The 13,698-nt window shown below is 41.1% G+C and overlaps 1 long non-coding RNA gene across 1 annotated transcript; it reads right to left on the reverse strand.

Moving 5' to 3' along the window:
- Positions 1–8,277: 8,277 nt before the first annotated feature.
- LOC149831220 (uncharacterized) lies at positions 8,278–12,140 on the reverse strand. The gene is made up of 2 exons (XR_016432999.1): positions 11,902–12,140; positions 8,278–8,996 (listed from the first exon to the last, which is right to left on the reverse strand). It is a non-coding gene; the product is annotated as an uncharacterized LOC149831220 (long non-coding RNA).
- Between the last annotated feature and the right edge of the window lie 1,558 nt (positions 12,141–13,698).

A 13,698-nucleotide genomic window follows, 5' to 3' on the forward strand; every position in this document is an offset into this window, starting at 1 on the left:
GCATCCTACTTTAACAGTTTGGTAGGACTAAGATTTGCTTTCCTAGTTAGGAAACCTGAATAATCTGAGATTGTAATATTTCATCCACATATGGATGAGAGGGCCAGAGTCCACATCATAGAGCTGAGTTGTGAGATAAATTATAGTATATTTGAATTTCCTGTTATTTTCCTGCCTTCCTAGATAAAGCTAGTTATTTTTTAGATAAACGTAGTTTTTTATAGTTTTCTCTATCAAAGCGGTGGCACTAAGATGACTTATTAAGCTCCTAATTGAAACTCTTGGACGAAACATGGCCAATGAGTGCAGTTTAATTTGGTGGTATTCATGTAAAATAGATGAAAGCTAAATGCCATTAAAGCCTTTTATGTCCCATACTGCTACAGAGAAACCTGTATGTGTATCGATGAAGGATTGCAGAATGTTGGTCCTCTTACTATCATCCGTTGAAGATTGAAGAACACAGAACAGTTAAGTCATTGCAGTCAAGGTTGTTCATTTGGCTGCCTCTTGCATTCAGGGGGTAAATAGGGAAGGGGAAGGCAGTGGATAGGGGAAACTGGGTCCCGCCCCGCCCCGCCTTGCTCCTTTTTGATTGGGGAAGGAGGTTAAAATCAAAACCCATGTGGGGATGGGCTTAAGCTTTTTCCTGCTCCACCCTGTCGCCTTTCTCGATCCTCACCTTGCCCTGCTCCACCCTGTCGCCTTTCTCGATCCTCACCTTGCCCTGCCCCACCCGTCCTTGATCCTTCTTTAGAGATGGTAGTGGATCGAGGGAAAACGGGGCTCCTCCCCACCTCATCCCGTTTGGATCCGTGATGAAAGACATAAAACGAGGATGAGGACTAAAATCAAAACCCGTGCAGGGATGAAGGGTAGGATTTTGACACAGGGCAGAGGTAAAGACCTTATCCCCTCGGCCCCGGTCCACTGCCATCCCTAGGGGAAAAAGACAAGTACAGTCTCTTGGAGCACTTCTTTCGTGTTTATATTAAGAAGCTAATGAAACCCATTCTCATCTCCTAAAAAAAGTGTTTGCGGCATTCTGAAAGACTTCGAGATATGTTTGCAACTCTAATTATGATAGCTAATTTGAAAATGAAAATGATTCTAAAACCTGCCTACATTTCCTAAGAAGTTTAGCAGGTAACATCCATGTATAATTTTATTTATTTATTATTATTATTTTTTGAATGATGTATCAATTCAAAATAATCATTGCATGGTCCAAGACAATGACGATTTTGATAGTTAGTGTTTTCTATCATGAAATTGCAATGCACTGTCCAGTTCGGTCTTGTGGTGTTATATCATTAATGTAACCAGTATTGCTTTACTACAGTGCCATGCTTTGCATGATCACACTTTTTAGTCCCAAATTGTATGATCACAGGGAGCTTGAGAGGCTTGTAACATGTGGTAAAAACAAGTCCAGTAAATTAATACATCACGGTAGATGTTAAAAGCAGTCACTATCACGTACGTGAGCTTGTGCACATGGTTGTCACTTCACATGTGCAGCATTCACTTTGATAAGTTACATGAAAAGACGTGACTTGGGTGAAAAGACATGGCGAGAAATGCCAGCATTTCTAGCATAAATGGATGAAATCCAAAATTTTTAAACTCCTGTGGTTATTGATGAACATTGGGGAACAAAATAATATGGATTGTGCACATGGCATCAGGGGCACTTGGGACTGTACTTCTCACTTGATTTAATGAGTTGAACCAACATACGCAACTTGGATTAAAAGTCACTGAGAGGTATTTCTTTAAGCTGACATAGACTCGAGTGACAGAGGCCAGAGAGAATTCAGCAAAAATTGCATTTGTACCAGTTGCTTCTCACATGTCACAAGTTACTGAAAGTCTTCTTCTCAATCTACAGTCAACTGTTCCAAAAGAGTTTTAAAATGATCCCGTGAGAAGGAACAATATCTCATAGATTGTCGTAGAGGAAAATATTCTAAAGAACTTGGATCAGATCCAATTGGCAGCTAAAGATTTCTTCGATGGCCCCTTCTCACATGGTAACTCCAATGGTTTCGATGTTAATATTCTTGCTAATGGCCCCCTTAATTCTGGAGAGCAAGCGGAGATGCTGCTCAGACCCGTTTCGGATAATGAGATTACCTTGGCTGTGTTTAGTTTGGATGGCTCCAACGCCCCTGGCCCCGATGGAGCCATGCATACAGCCCTCCATGTATGAACAACCCAACCCCGCCATGCATGCAACCATTATTACCCTCTACGAGCTATCTCTTCTATTACCAACAGGTCCTTAACACATGAGATGTGTTCCCAAAACGATGTAACATCGCCCCAAGATTCTCTCAAGATATCTTTGAAAAGATAGCATCTACCAAAGATTGTAGCAAAGTCTCCTCCTCCTCCTCAGACCCAATGGGGTAGGCGTAGTTGGAACGAGCCTAAACTGTTAGACGGGCAGTCAGGGTTCGATTCCTGCAGGCATTATTCCCCTTGCTTAAGCTGAAGCCGGCTCCTTGGGTCAAGAGGTGTGCCGGTTTACACCCCTCTTGGGTGATTTTCCGATACCTATATGGAAAAAGTCACATTTCCACGTAGATGGCGTTTGCTGGCCATTTGGAACCTGCATCTTTTCATATAATCATCTTTTTTTACCTTTCCATCCAGCACCAACCAACCGAATGTAGATCTTCAAGGCGGTAAACCTCCACCCTAGATAGCATCCACCGGCCAAAGAGCTGTACCATGGGGGCCTAAAATACGGTAACATGATGAGATGTTGAACTGTCCGTTAGCCATGAACGTCCATTGTAGAGTGTCCTGTTGTTCCATTAACAGACGCCACTACTGAAGGGCCTGATAATTCGGCTGTCTTCTCAAAATGATGTTCCACTCGGTAGTTGGAGACCATAAAGAATCAACATTTTGATTCTCACCTCTCGTAATCTGAAATAGTTGCAGGGTGAGTGTCCCTCAAGCAAACATCTGAACACTACACGTCCCTCCAAAACAGTGTAGAGCAGCCATCCTTAACCTTCACCTTTACTCGTATAAAAATTTTCAGGACCTTAATCAAGTCCTTCCAAATCCATAATCACGTCTTTCATGTCACCAGTCCATTGTCAAGGCCAGCCTCTAATTGTTGGACATTTTAGATCAGATTTTAGATCAGATCCAACTTTAAGTGACCCAATTTGACACAAGGCATGGGTTACCTGAATGTGAAGGGTTTACATACATGAATGCCATGCATGGAACCTCTATTCTCCTCTCATTATAAATTGAGGCATGGTTGCTTGATGAATACAACAAAAGTGATTTCTTTTGCTCGTTAGAATTCAGGATCCTGTTCAAACATTGTACATCAAAAGGTAGTGAAGAAGGTCATGCGCTATTTGCAAGGAACGAAAGACTATATATTGACCTACAGAAAGGTTGATCGCTTAGAGGTCATTGGGTATTCTGATGCAGACTTAAGAAGATGTCTCGATAGTAAAAAGTTCACCACTGGATACATCTTCATACTAGCAGGTGGTGTCGTCTCATAAAAAAATGAAAAACAGTATACAACTGCAGCTCATACCATCGAGGCATAATTTATTGTTGTATATGAGACTTCATCTTATGTCATTTGGATAAGAAACTTCATTATGAGTCTTGAGATCGTGGACTCTATTGAGAGACCACTAAAAATCTTTTGTGATAAATAAAAACAAGAGCTTAACCTCATGTTGACACATGGAGTTAAAGTACTTTGTTATTAAAAAAATGACTGTGAACGATTTAGTGTGTATTAATACAATTTAGTACAAAAAAATAACTGTAGATCCACTTACTAAAAGACTAACACCGAGATTATATTCTCAACATATAAAAGAGATGTGTCTGTTTGATTCCTTTTGATGTATGACAATACATTACAGTTATATGTGATCACATTTGTGAAGCTAAATTGATTATGTATGAATTTGTGTATTGTTGATTATGCAAAAGGATATCACATTTGGGTAGAAAGAATAACAAAATAACTATATTAAAGAACCAATAAAATGGGTTAGAGACCAACCTATTCATAAAGGTAATTTTAACATGTTAAAACAATGAAAATGAATTATATTGTAGTGAATGAAAATATGACATTTCATAAAGAGGTGTTCATCTCCATGACTCATATATATGATTCATTCTTGTGATACCGGATAGCATACAAACCCACATAAAAATTGAATCGAGATAACGACAAAGAACTTTGATTATGTGCCTTTTCATGTCAATGGCTCAAGTGAAAAAATGTTGGACATTTCGGATCGGGTTCAACCTTGAGTGACTCAGTTTGAAACACGACACCCTTAATGAAGGGTATTAGTAGAAAGGGGGTCACGTGAATGTGAACAATTCACATACATGAATGCCATTCATGTAACCTCCTACTATAATTGAGGCATGGTTGCTTGATGAATGCAATTAAGGTGATCTCTTTCTATCATTTGGGTTTAGAGTCTTGCTCACCATTGATTTGACGGCCTGAGCTCATTGTGGGTGTCAATAGGCTGAGGAGAACGCCGACCACCCGCATCCATTGAAGCGCCGTTTAGATCATCCAAGACTGCATCTAGTAAGTGTCTCTTCCGTGATCCATTTTATGCTCACACTAATGCCATATTTCTCCATGACCTTAGCCACCAATGAGTCCTCAGTGGTGATGATCCACCACCATTTGACCAACAATGCCAAACTAAAACATTTAGTCGCTTATCAAAAGCCTGCCTTAGTGAAGTGACTTTGCAATTTGTTGTCATTTGGCCATGGTGCGGCCCTTTTCACATTTAGACCCTACCCATATGAAGTTCTAAAATATTTTCACTACTCTTCTAGCAGCCTTAGACATTAAAAATAGCAGTATATGATGTTGAGCCATAGTAGAGAGAACAAACCTAACTAGTGTAAGATGGAAAACATTTTTGACTTCCATGACTGCACTTTATTTCTAATTTTGCACTGTACGGTTGACCAATGCTTCTCTCTTAAAATTCCCAAGTCCAAATTGACTCCCAAATAGCACATAGGAAGCTCACCTTTGTTGCATAAAAAAATTGCATAACTTGTGGGGGTCTGCCTAACCCCAGCTGGACTTGAGAAAAACAAAAAGGTGATCCTTCTGTATTGATACAACTGACCCTGAAACCAAACAGCTCATCGATTAATTTGACGGCTAGTTTTCCAAGTTGGCCTGCTCCCATGTCCTTTCTTGCCCTCCAATCTATGATAATGAGCCAACGTTGACTCAGTACAAATTATCAACAAATTTTAAGAGGAGAAAGGAGTCCAAACTAAAGGGACGGCCTGCAGTGTGTGGGGCTGGTCAATGAACCGAGCAGCTTGTGACTCGGCTCAGTTCGCTTCGCCTCGTCATGAATTCATTCAGAGCAGCTTGTGCTTGGCAAGGTTCAAAACAAGTTGCTACAAATTTTGGCTGTGGTGTAAAGTTGTATTACCAAATTCAAAGAGTTAGGTTAATCACTTTGTTATTGTCCTAAATGTTCCATCATTTTCTTTTTTTGTGAGAAGGAAAACCCTCCCGGAGAACATGACCACTTAATAGCCGGCCTATCTATGAAGTAAAACTTCAGGTTTGAGAACACAACCACCCAGCCTTATGTGTCCCAACCAGACATACAACCATACCATTGGCACTAGCTAGACAGAAGGATCAATTTTTTTTTTGTTTTAAAGGCAAGCTGGGGTTAAGCAGACCCCTACCAGCTATACAACTATACCATTGGGATTCGAACTTGCAATGTCTTAACACAAGGTAACGTGTACTAACTGCTCCTGCCAGACAAGCCGAGCCCCGTTGGTAAAAAAAAAAATGCCTCAACTGTGAGGGAATTTTAGAAAACTTAAAAAAAAATAATAATAAGGCAAAAATGGACTATTGCAAAATGAGGGAGGATCAGGTCAGAGGCACGCCTTGGATGTTGTTTATGTTAAAAATGAACAACACCCATGAAAACAATGAACAAGTTCATTGCGAGACCATTTTGATGCCGTCCATCTGAAATACGAACGATGTCGAAAAAAAGAGTGAGGCCCATCCGAGATGCTGTTCATCTCGAGATCAACGGCATCCAGAGGTGCTCTGACAGAATACCGTCAGAGCACACTCTGACCTGATACCATCTCTTGCTAAGTTATTAGTGTCCCATCTTAGCCAACATCCCCTCCATCTGATCCCTTGGATTGGACCGTGGCCACTCAAATTGTTTATTCACAATTTCCAATTGACTTAAAAGTCTCCCTTATTTGTCTTCTTTTTTGCTCTTTCAAAACAAGCTGATGTAATTGCCCCCCAACAATTCCGACCAATTATGACCACTAAAATCAACTTTGGCGTTGCGTTGCTTTTTAATATAAGATCAAATAAAAAAATTTCAATTGAATTTAGTCCCTCTCATTGAATGAATGAAGGAATAAAGAGTGTATGTGTGTCTTAAGAAAGTAGCAAGTGCATATGGACATGCAACTACAAAAAACAGGATTTTACCCTTCAGATCCAACCATAGTTAGCAAACCTCTGTTTAAAACATCTTTCTTTCAATAAAACTAAATACCAATTGAAACTCCATCTTTTAAAAAATCTGCAAAAACGCTTTCTTTTAAGAGAAGGATTTAGAACACAAAACTTATATTTAAACAAAATACTTAAAAAAAAACTCGATTATGGATCCAATTGAATTAGATCTTGGGTTCGAAACCCACAGGTGGTGACCCTTGCTGCAAGATCAAAGCTGAGTTTACTCCCCTCTGTGGGTAAGGGGGACCTCAAAGGTTTTTACCAACTGGAGACCGGTCAATGTGCAGTCAACGAATTTTTTTTTTTTTGGGGGTAGCCTTGGTTTATCCCAAAAAAATAAGAAAGAAAGAAAGTAGCAAGTGGCATCTAAATCAAACTTAATTATGATGAAGGAATTTGTTCAAAGGTGCTGATTTTAACTATTTGTTTGCCTTGGACAATTCCTTGTTCAAATGGCCTTTTTCTTCCATTGCATCTGTTCAGGTTTGATTTATCCACAAATTTAATTGGTCCTTAAAAGGGGTGTCTGATACACCCGAGGGAAAGTGTTTCCTTTAAGTGGGGAAGTGTAGGCCCATTTTCAGAGGAAAGAGACTTTTCTACATTTATTATCTGGGTATAGGGATGGCAGTGGTATGAAACGGGGATGGAGGCGGGGACGAAGGTTAAAATCCATCCCCGTCCGGGGGTGGAGGCGGGGATGGACGTGCACTTTTCCCCACCCCGCCATGATCCCCGCCTCATCCCCACCCCAACCCCGCCCCGACCACTTTTCCCCTCAATATCCCTGCCCCGCCCCGCCTCATCCCCGTTTGAACCGGGGATGGAGGACATGAAACGGGGATGAAGGATAAAATCCATTCCCGGCCGGGGATGGAGGATAAAATCTTGAGGCGGGGCGGGGGTGGAGACCTTGTCCCCCGCCCCACTGCCATCCCTATCTGGGTACCACCACATACTTCTCATGGGGAAGTTTGTTTTGCTCCTCTCTCAAGGAAAGAGGTCCTCTTTCTTCATGAAACAAACATCCAAGAACATAACCCAGGCATGGAGAGGTTTGTGAGACTAGGGGTGGCAATCGGGTCGGGTTGGCGGGTTGGTGTGTCAGCATACCTCAACCCGAACCCGACCTGTTTATTAAACCGGTCGGCTGTGGCAAACACGAACCCGACCCGTTTAATAAACGGGTAACCCGACACGACCCGCCAACCCATTTAATAAATGGGTTGGGTCGGGTAAACGGGTTTTCAGGTTGGCGGGTCAGGTTGGCGGGTTGACGGATCGGGTTGGCAGGTAGGCAGGTTGGCGGGTCGGGCAGACGGGTTGGCGGGTTGACCCACCCGCCTAACCCGTTTATTAAACGGGTCATCCGGGTTGGCGGGTTGGCATACCCCCAACCCGAACCCGACCTGTTTAATAAACGGGTTACGCGGGTCGACCCGTTTATTAAACGGGTTGGCTTAAGCCCAACCCGAACCCTCCTAAGAGGCGGGTTGGCGGGTCGGGTTGGGGGGTCGTGTCAGAAATTGCAACCCCTATGTGAGACTAATGTTTCACATTTGGTGAGAGTTCCTGCTATCTAAATCTGTGACAGATTGGCAAACATGAGGGATCCGTAATGTTTGCATCTTTGTAAGCATGTATGTATGTGTGTGTGAGAGAGAGAGAGAGAGAGAGAGAGAGAGAGAGAGAGAGAGAGAGAGAGTATGACATGAGAAGAAATGCAGTGATTCTCTTTCTGCTCTTGTGCTTTCTTCAAGAGAAAGGCTAGCAGCCTTACAAACATTTACATGACCAATGTTAAAAATCAACAGAAACAAGGGGGAAATATCATGCTTCCCACCATCCATTAGCTAGAAACAAATCCCACAAGTCCATGCGTTTCCTACCTCAGCACCAGTCATCCTTTATACCACAAAGGCAACAAACCGCAGCTAGACACTGAATCATCTTCCCTGTTCAAATCAATAGCCAATCCCTCCTTTGACCTCAAAGCCTTACTGCATCTCATATGCTTAGAGATGAGGGGAGGCGTGCCATCATCTTCTCTCACTCTCTTCATACTTCTCTCTTCTCTTCCTCTCTCTACATTCACCATTTTCTCTTGGGCATCCCTTTTATCTTCTTTGCCAATACCACTCTTTACTGGTGAGTCCTTCCTGAAGCAGTTATCAAAGTCTTCCAATTCAAAGGCTGGGTGCCAAATCCTGCTGTTGGTAGTAGATGGTTTGATCATTGAGTTCTTCTTCCTTAGTAGTTGAACCCTTTCTGCTTCCCTGTCTACTAGAGCACAAAAAGTAAGGATCTCCAGCGACTTCCCGAATGGTTGGAGCATGGGATCGTCTTTTCCTTCCACTCTTTCCTTACTTTCCATCTTCTGAAACTATTGGGCACACCAGGGTTGAATATAGACGGAGACGCGCCTTTGGAGCTGTTGGACCACATTAAATAAAAGAAAATTAGCCTCTTCTGATTATAAAGCTTTAACCTCTAGATTTCAGGACGAGACAACAAACAACAGGGTCGTTAAATTATATACAGCTACTAGGATACCAGAACTGAAAATACGAGTACTGTGAACTGAGATTTTTATAGTTTTTATTTTCTACTTAAATTGAACAAACGGATGTGATCTGCATGCTTGGTTTTAAATGAATAGGAACTTGAATCATCCCCATTGCTATGTATAAGCAAGACTTTTAAAGGCTTCAAAATCGATGGCTTAGCATTTTCATAAATATTTAAGCATCCAATTTATTTATTTTTTGTGAAAAAACATGATCCAGATATTCCAAGCATTTTCTTAGATCATGCTAAACGCATATGCTGAGTTGGATTTGCAAAAAAAAAATGCCTAGTTCACACTCGAGCTTTCATATTTTTAATTTTTATATTTTAGTGACCTTATATAGTCACTAGAATATGAGAATTGCAAATATGAAAACTAATGTGTGAACCACGATTTTAGTAGACTTTTTGTTCTTTTCTCTTGAATCTAACCGTAAGGATGTGATCTACATGCTTGGTTTTATAAGAACCCGCTATTGAATCATCAGATTTTGATGCATAAACTAGATTTTTTTAAGACTTTAAAATCAATGCCTCATAATCTTCATAGATATTCAAGCATTCAAAAATCACATTTTTCACAGAAAATAAACGATCCAGTGGTTGATTCCTAGCAAATTCACCGCACATCCACATGGTTGGATTTAATGCCCAGTTTTTTAGTTCTCATATTCTAATGACTCTCTCTCTCTCTCTCTCTCTCTATATATATATATATATATATATATATATATAGAGAGAGAGAGAGAGAGAGAGAGAGAGAGATCAGGTAAGATTTGGGTTTGGATATTTTCTTTGAGTTACTGGATGTTGATCGTTCGTATGATTTGGCAATGGTACAGGACCATCCCACCTACTTCCCTTGCTCAATGGACTCATGGTCAGCTAGGGCTGCACGTGGATGATGGTCATGGTCCATGTTTTGGCATTCACATCATTGACCGGTGGTGGTACCTTTTTTTTGAATTTATAACCCGAAGAAATTGCACCAGGCAAGAAGACCTGATCGTGCTGGCTAAGCCTGCCATACCTACCGTTGTGGTGGTACTCGGTATTAGAAAATTGCTCACTTTCAAACTTCCATGAAGGGTAAGCAACCGACACAATGACTCATAACCTAACCCCACAAGGGTAGTGATATGGTGGTATCCTCAGAAATCTGGGAAAGTACCCAACTCCAAGGGGTTGTTTGGATGCATCTGATCCACATGAATGGTTGAGCTGGGATATATAGTGCACAACGCAATTTCCTGGACGTGGGCTTAATTAACTTATCGGACAAGTGGGTGCATACATTCAAAAAACAAGATCACATTGATTATTTTACAGACAATTATTCATATGGCATTAATTTTTAGCACAATACTATAGCTGAAGCTTGAACTAGAAAATATAACAAATATAGCTATTTCTGTTTTTTAGAGTCGTTTTTAGCACAACACAATTATTTCAAATCATTGCGTTTGATTTTTTCAGGCGATGGTGCCTTATTTTTCAAGGCAACAACTTATGGGATGCCTGGTTTTTTCAGGCGACAACTTAGACAAGTGGTTTGACCAAGATGATTAATTTTCAAGCGATAAAAAGGTAAAATTGTGAAAAAAAAAAATTAAGTGATCAGATTTGTCATATTTGAATCATGAATTTGGTCATATTTTTAAAATCTCGGCCAAAACACATAATGATGCCGGAAGTGAGTGCCATCTAAGTCTTTGTCAGATTATTTCAAAACAGTAATGGACAGAGGCTTTTTGTGAAATTGAAAATAAGATGGACTTTATCAGCAATGTGGGAATAGGACTATAGGTTCCCATTTGGTTCAATGCTGGTGAGTGGAATCAGGATTTTTTCCAAATCTTGGAACTTGATAGAAACCACGGATGGACTTCCAAGGCCTTTCACCAAAAAAAAAAAAAAGTGCACGTAGGCTTAAGGCTTCCTGAAATTACATGTTGGGTTGCTTTACTTTGAGGGTAAAAAAGCTGCAAAACCCCATCAGGCCACATCAAGCAGGGTTCAATGATTTGCAGCCCAAAGGAGAGAAATTGGAAAAGTGTGCATACCTCTCTCTCTCTCTCTCTCTCAACTCTTCTCTCTTCCTTCCTTTTACTATTGACACGGTAACCCCGTGACCAGCAGGGTGGTTATGAGGGTGCTGAGATGAAGGCACCAGATCAAACCCTGCTGGCGGACGAGTGTGTCCATAGCTTTTAAAGGTAGGTCACATAAGGTAGGGTGATCGTGGAGTCCCACCCGGGTTTTCTTCGCTTTGGCCAGGGGTCCTCGTCATAAAAAAAAGACTCAAATCCCCGTCTCTGCACTGAGCTCCAATACCTTACCAAGCAATGGCCCTTGCTTGCCACACCGTCTATATGATTACATATAAAAACATTCTTGTCTAGAGAACTGATTTTCCCAATAGCGAGGGATGCCATTTTCCTAACATGAGGAATAACAATACCATAATCTTATTGCAGAAGATTTATATACTGTCAATCCATCGAGTACCAAGTAATGTTCCTTTTAATATAACGTGTAGAGGCCATCTTTTGAGGAAAAGAAAAGAAAAGAAAAGAAAAGAAAAGAAAAGATTTAGTCAATTTCAAGAATCCACCTAGCTAGTCCCTGACACCCTTGATGGCTAAGAAAACTCTAAATAGCGATGCCCTTCCCCAACCAACATTCAGAGACATGATGAAGAACTTAATGATAGCAGGGAAAACATTTTTCAAAGAAAGAAAGAAAGATAGCAGGGAAAGCGAACTTACCTATGCGACGCAATGATATTCCCTTGATGGACGGTGGAGAAGAAGCTATGTTTGGTTGGAGGGGCAGGATCAGGTCACAGAAACACCAGCAAGATCAGGAATGCAATATATCGATTTTACAGGTGAGACTTCAAAGAGGGCATATTTAACAAGGACGCTGGTTGCTTTATGTGGTACACCGACGGTCATGCAAAAAGTACGGCATTTAGGACAGTCGGCAGGAAGAGAGAGAGAGAGAGAGAGACAGACAGAGAGGTTCGAGGAGTTTTCTTCTTTTTGAACGTTTCCTTTGGTTGCCCGTTGAATGGGAAAAACGTTAAAGAAGCTGACGTGAGATTCTCGTCTTCAATCTGACGTCTACCTCTAACTTTGAATAATGACGTTGGTCTCCTGGCATTTGGGGGTGGGCAACCGTCCGGGGGGGCCGATGGGCCAAGCCGACTAGGCCCGTTGTATACGTGGGCCGGGTACGGGTCGGCCTGCGGGCTACTGAACTGGCCTAATGAGCCTAAGCTGTTTATTAATTATTAATAATATAAAAATAAAAAAGTAATTAATTATATAATAACTTGATAATTATTATTATTTACTTAATTAGTTGCATTAATTTTATAAAAACTAGAAAAATAATTAGTTGAGTACATGAAAACATGTTAATTATTTATTATTTACCTATGTTGGGATTGAGCCGGGCTGGGCCGGACCTAGCCTGGCCAGCTTCACATTGGCACATTGGGCCAATGGGCTGGGTCATCTCCAGGCCGGATCACACTCAAAGCCGGGCGAACTGTGCTCTAAACAGGCCGGGCGAACCCTTACTAGCAATTTCTGTGACCGTTATTTTTCTTTAATACAAGGATAAATGTTACTTGGGAGCGTTTGAACGTGTCTCCCTCATCTCACGGACTCACGGAAAGCTGTCCGTGCCAAACAGAGGACTCGCATCTGCAGGATGCACGGGACAGGTTTTTAGGACAGATTGAACTGTCTGTTTTCGGACAAGACAATTGTCCTGTCTATTTGAACACATATTATGTCTAAGCTTACGTTGGGATTTCATTGATGCAAGCTCATTTTGATCAACGGTTGATAAAAGACTAAATTTTGAATGAAAAAATACGATCCAAGAGACTATTTTTATTAAATCGACCATCCTAAATTCATCTATAAGGTCAGATTTGATCAACACAAATTTTCATGAAAAGATTTAAGAGGGGTATGAAGATGGGGATGATGTAGGGGATGAGTGGAACCTGCAGCGTCGCTGCATGGTCAGCCAGGTCACTGCATGGTCTGAAAACCTCCATCTTGGCATTTCTCGACTTGGGTGTGGTATCCATCTCCAAAATTGTTGAGATGGATGGTCATCAGTAATGGAGCTGCATGCTTGGCTGCAATTGTGCATAAAAATGACCTCATGTAACTTGTGCAAATTCAGAGCATTCAGTTGGTGGGTCCCCTTTGGGACACAAACTTAGGGTTGCAAACGTGTATGATTCAGGAAGGAGAATTTGCAAAATCTGGCTATCCCGAATCCCAACTGATCCACACCCCAATGTATTTTGGGATCCAAAATATGAACAGTTTTCATCCTTAGACACGTGCTGGGCTGGGTCTTATATAGGCTGATTGGTGTGAAGCTAAGACCCATTTAGAAAAAATGGTAAAGGTAAATTGTGTATTATAACCAGAAATTACTTTGCTAATTAATAGGATGAATGAGAATCCAAGCCAAAATCTTACAAAGTGCTGATCCGACTCTGTCGTTAACCTGACATACCAATTTCCAAATTCATT

The sequence above is a fragment of the Nuphar pumila genome, chromosome 7 (genome assembly GCF_984573655.1).
Source record: "Nuphar pumila chromosome 7, dmNupPumi1.hap1.1, whole genome shotgun sequence".
Taxonomy (NCBI): Eukaryota; Viridiplantae; Streptophyta; class Magnoliopsida; order Nymphaeales; family Nymphaeaceae; genus Nuphar; species Nuphar pumila.